Raw genomic sequence first — 6,388 nt, forward strand, 5'->3', positions numbered from 1 at the left:
TCAATATTCTGAGATTTCTTTTGAATGGTTCAAAGTAGGGAGGATGGGCTAAATGGGTAAGGGGCATTAAGGAATCTTCTCCTGAAATCATTGTTGCACTATATGCTAACTTGGATGTAAATTTAAAAAATAAATTAAATTTTAAAATAAATAATAAAAAAATAAAAATGAATGGTTCAAAGTATTAGGTAAATTAAGGATTTTCGTGGGAGGTTTACTGAAGGAAATAGATTTTGAGCTAGCGTGGCTTTCTGTTTGTTTTCATTTTAGAATCTGTTTTCATGATAAGACGATACTGTATATGCTAATAGTATCTCTCACATAATGAGACTAGCAGACCAGTTAAAGAAACAAAGTAAGGAGCTATCGAATTCATTTTGAAAATGGCATAGGGAAACTCTCTCTTCACATCTTTCCCAGAATATACCAATAGTAGTCAACTGGTCAGAGCTTAAAAATCACCCTGTTTTCAAAAAAAAAAAAAACAAAAAAAAAAAATCACCCTGTTTTCACAAGTAACATTTAATCATGGCTGAGCTAGACATCAGGAGGCTCCTGAGTTATTATCACAACCAATCCCAGATAATAATTACTGATTACTAATGGGAAAGCCATTAGTAATGATTAACTCTAAGAATCAGTCCCACAGTTCCAGGCACTCAAAGCTAATTTTGCAACTCTGAATGCCTTGTTTTTAGTTACATAATAGCTTCTTGTCAAAGAGGACAGAGGTTTTGGATGCATGGAAACTGATGTGCAAATTAAAAGTGAAAACATTTCTTCCAAAAATCTGAAGAGAGAAAAACAAACAAACAAACAAACATACTTTTTAAATAACAAGACTGCATCAAGGTGTTTTGCATCTGTGTAAAGTGGAAAAAGCCAGAAATCTTGAGGACCAATTGGACAGGCTAGATCTCAGTTTGCATATATGTAAAATTAAGAAGCTATATCTGATAGTCAACACTGGCCTTTACAGACCTAACATTCTATGCATGTGATGATATATGGCCTTAGTCCATTAAGCTATATGCATAATTGAAAGCTAGAAATCAAGTATGGGGATAGATTTGAGATCAATTTCTATTCTGTTTTTAATTACAAAAATGAAAATATACTGTCTATTCTCCAGTTTTTTTAATTGAATCTTTTTTTCATAAAAATCTATCTTTTCTATTCTCAATGGACAGTATTAACAATAGTAGTAAATGCATACTATGCACCAGGAATGATACTAAACTTTTTCTCATTTTATATATGACTATATGACTTATCATACTGTGTGTGTGCATATATAAATATATATGTTTTATAAATATATATTTTTATATATAGTGTGTGTGTATATACAAATATAAATATATGTTTTATAAATATATATGTTTTATAAATATATATATAGTATATATGTCTTTGTGTATATATATTATTGTATATATGTTTAATACACATGCACACATACCAGTCAAGATTAAATGAGACAAAGTAAAGAGTCTAGTATCATTCCTGGTACATGATAACATAATATGCATTATATTTCCTAGAGGTACATGATATGTAATCCAGGAGATAGGTAATATAATTCCTGCAGAACCTCTGAATCCCTTATTCTAAATTCTAATATACACAGATCTAATTCTAGATACTTTTTTGGCAAGCTGAGAGTCACTGCTCCAATATACATACTGCAGGTCACTTCTGTTGAGACTGATTAATAAAAGAAGGGGCTAGGGGGTTGAAACTAGAAAGAGGAGGTAAAGCAAAAGACAAAGCATATGTAGGTTGTACACACACACACACACACACACACACACACAAAGACTTTGGAAATACAAAATAGTGAAGGAACACGAATCCAGATCAGTCTTAGAACTATATGCCGAGGTCTGTTTACAGTGGCAAAGAGGAAAAGATGATGTCCTTATAACATAAAGCTGACTGAGCTAAGATAGGGTAACCCTGTGATTTAAGGGAGCAGGTTTGGAAAATACCTACTTTCTCCATCTTGAGCTCGGAAGTTACTCTGCATATCTGGGTCTATTATGATGGGCTGTGGGACAGAAGTCAACAAATTGCAGGTTACAGACCATGAAGATAGATACTAGACATCTGAACAAAAGCCGATTTCTTGCATACTACATTCCATTTAAGTTTGTCTCCTATGCCTACCTAACACAAATTGCCGCTTATCATCTTCCTGAGGAAAACCAAACAGCAACATATCATGATGTTTGCAGTCATTCTAAATTTATGGCCATAAGTGTTGAAACCCGTGGAATGTCAACCACCCACTTTCTACTGGGTCAATTAGGATCTAATATTCCACAAAGTACAGGGATCGCTACTAAAACTAAACTGAAAATGAGAGTAAGAATTAGTTCTCTGTAAATGTGCACCCTCAGATTTGTGGAGAAAGTTAGATTGCAAATATGATTTCATATACCCAGACGAAATAAAGGCTGTCTCACAAATGGAGTCAGAGAACTGGAGAGAACGTTAGGTTTCCAGACTGACTTCGGAAAACATGCTGAGATAGATTCTGATCCAAGTATGCTTACCATCTTGGGGTAGGAAGCAGAGGAAAGCCCACTGCTTTTTAGTGATCCATGAGACAAGCATGGCAAGAGGGGGGAAAAAAAGCCACAATTGAACTTGGATCTTGTTTTGAAAGCACAGTAACCCCAGCCACTGGTAAAGGAGTTCCAATGGATACAAGTAGGGAAGGAGATCAAAGATGATCACTGTAATATAACTCCTTCTTGGAAAAATGAGCAGAAGTTTCTTCCCCTTTAGGGAAATTTGATGAGGAAGAATAAGGATTCCCCTAAGATCACTGCCACACAACATTCCATCACCTCTTGTTTATTCTATCATCAACTCCCTCCTCTCTCAGAGCCACCATGCCTGTGTGAAAATCTGTGTTACCCAAGAGTGACCCAGCACATAGCCCACTGAAAAATGTAGTCTTGTCTCCACTTCAAACTAGTTATCTCACAGAGAGGAGCTCTCTCAAACTCCAATAAATTTTCAGCATCTCTTTTTATTTTCCTCCGAGGAAAATAACTAGCATTCTAATAAACTCATTATACAGTCTCTCAGAGGGGTGGCTAAGAAGACACAAGAACACAGTATCCACTTTTGGCATCTTAACTCATCTTCCCCAAAAGCTAATCCCAATGTATCTCCTGATACCCCACCCTCTACTTCCATCTTTGTCCTACAGCAGGGGTTGCAAACTTTTTCTGTAAAGTGCCAAATAACATTTTCAGCTTTGTGGACCACACAGTCTCTATCACACTACTCAATTCTGCTGTTGTAGCATGAAAGTAACCATAGGTAATATTCAAACCGATGAGTGTGGCTGTGATTCAATAAAACTTTATTTATGGATGCCTAAGTTTGAATTTTGTATAATTCTCGTGTCACAAAATACTCTTGATTTTTTCAACTATTTAAAAATGTAAAAACTATTCTTAGTTTACTGGCCACACAGGCTGCGGGCAGGATTTGGCCCACGAGCCATAAGCCTACAGATTTAAGAATGACTTATTCTAAAACCCCTTCGAAGGCTACTGTTCCTTTGCTTGGCCTGATTCTTTAGAGGTGGGTAGGGAGACTAGAGGCTAGAATCAAATTGTTCCCTCTAAGGCACCCAATTATGCCCAGCCTGGGCGGGCTGTGGAACCCTCCCCATCAGCAAATCCTCTCTGATTCTCTCATATCTCAAGAAAAGCCCATTCTCAGAATCTCTAAAATGATAAATTTACTAAACCTTTTTTTTTTTTTCTAATTCCATGGGTGTGCCCTTATTTGCCAGGATCACAGCAAATAGCTTACAGGAGCACCACTCTCCTGCCAGTTGAAACAGCCTATGAGGAGAGGGCTGATGCTGTTATCTCTGACCTCAGATAAGGACCCAGACCTCTTAGGAGGGGGAACCAGCTGGTTGGTGCTGGTGTGTCTGAAGGAAAGCAAAATGTTCTGCATATTAGAAAACCTGCAAACTGGATTCAGCTGCTGCTTCTGGAACAAACTCACTACCAGGTTGAAAAAGTGTAGCTGGAAGAAGTGCACTCTCCCTCTGGCGCCCTCTATCGGTAGATCCTAACGGAAAACCGGGGGCAAAGTAGTAATGTGCTTTGCAGAACATCACAAGAATACATGAAAATGAGTTTAAAATTAACAGACAATAGCAAAATAACTGGCATAACTGTCCCCTTGAAAATTAGGTTACACTAATTCCATCTGTTCCTCCGTCATCACTAATTTCACAGCCAATGGCTGTCCACAACTTCGAAGAATTACTGATATCCTATCCTCACTCCTTAGACTCCTGGTCCACTCCTGTCCACTCCTAAATTTTATGGACCATTTGGATTCTACTCCCTGCTCTACTCTAGTGGAGAACTCTACGCATTATTAGGCTCGATGAAAAAGCTAACCATTTTCTTTGAAAATTTTGAAGAGTGATACATTGTTTCTTACAGAATTTCACCAGCCACCTGCTACACCTTTTATTCATCTCTTCAATCAGCTGTCTTTGTTACAGTCTGCTACTGTTTCAAGTTTAAAGGCTCCTGAGTCCAGAAGTTGACTCTCCTTGCCAACAGTGTCCCCCCAAGAATTAGAGTCCAGTAGTAGCCCAATGCATTCCAACTGTTTTCCAAGGGGAAACTTCCTCCCTTAATTTTGATGAATAATATTTTCATTATTTCATTACATTTACAACAAGGAACCTACAGGCATCTCCTTGAAACTTCAGAAGAAGGTTTACTAACAGTATTTGTGTGAATGTGGAATGGACAGCAAATGGAAATTAATAATACATACAGTCTCCATATAACATTTTGTCAGGAAACATTTTGTCAGGCAATCTCAGGGATTGCCATTTTAAATTTCATTCTATTAGAGTCATATCGATGATGTGTAATCAATGCTGTGTTTATAAAAAAAACTATCAGAAAGCCATTATAGACACTTTTTCTCCAAATGATGCAAATGGAAAACTATTTCAGAATCTCATTTTTATTAGTCATTAGTTGCTGGTAGAATGAAACAGATGGAGGATATATTGTTAAAATGGAATGATTACATTAAATAACGTCATTTGTATGCATTTTACATTCCTCTACAAAACAAAAGGAATCATGATTTCATCAGATTTTTTTTTTTTTTTAGTTTACTTATTTCAAGAGAGAGTACAAGCAAGAGAGGGGCAGAGAGAGAAGGAGAGAAAGAGAATTCCAAGCAGACTCCACACTGCCAGCACAGAGCTTGACACAGGGCTCAATTCACAAACTGAGATCATGTCCTTAGCCAAAATCAAGTCAGACACTTAACCAACTGAGCCACCCAGATGCCCCAGATTATTTTTTCAAGTCAGTTCAATTTTTTCCTACTTCTCCAATGTTTGATATAAGGACAGTCTACCTTATAATTAAAATAAGAATAAAAATGGAAAGAGGGCAGAAAAGAAGCAGTGGACTTAATGTTCATTAATTTCTACTGGTTTATAACTAAACATTTACTGTGCTATTTTTCTCAACATTTATTTAGCTGTGTGGTGAGGGTGGGGGGATGTTGAGACGAAGGAGGGAGTGGTGGTGTTGGGAGATGTATGATTTGGTTTTACCAGTGGAACTTTTGTTGAATACATCAAATCGTGGCCATTTTGGGTTGTTATTCTGCTGCTCACACTTATGAGACAATCAGAGCTATGGAAAACCATGGAAAGGTAGTCAGAGACTTAAGAAATAATGCCAAGGAATTGAGTTAAGAAATCAAATAACATGTTGATCCCCATTAAGAAATACTACAGATAGGAATAAAACACTTAAAAAGAATACTATTGATATTGTAGTAACAATTTATTGGATTTAAGAAATTAAACATGAAACTTCTTGTCAGGTAATTCTGAATAACTAATTCTAATACTAAGGGAGGAGGTTTATAGGGATACCATGTTCTGGGATTATTTTAAATTAAAAAAAAACTGTACATAACATGATTGAGTTGGTATTGCCATCATCACCTCAAAAATTTCCATTGATTTATAAACCTTATACAGAAAATAATGCCTTCTATTTGGTTAGAAGTAAAATTGGATGCAGAACAAGTAATTGAAAAACACTTCAAAAATATTCAAAAGAATCAGTTCATTTGGGTGAATGGGCCACCATATGGTAAATGTGTTTCAGTTTTATACTACTTTTTGTAGGAGAAAAACCCCAATTCATTCTTAAAACAAGAGCTTCATAAAATTATCTTAAACTGTGACAAAATATTTATAGAAATAATGGAAAAAGTTGATCACAAATCTAAGTATTAGAAAATAAATTTTTATATCCAGAGTAACTTTTTTCTTCAGCTAAGACATCAGAAGAGATGA

The sequence above is a fragment of the Lynx canadensis genome, chromosome B4, assembly GCF_007474595.2.
Source record: "Lynx canadensis isolate LIC74 chromosome B4, mLynCan4.pri.v2, whole genome shotgun sequence".
NCBI classification, from domain to species: domain Eukaryota; kingdom Metazoa; phylum Chordata; class Mammalia; order Carnivora; family Felidae; genus Lynx; species Lynx canadensis.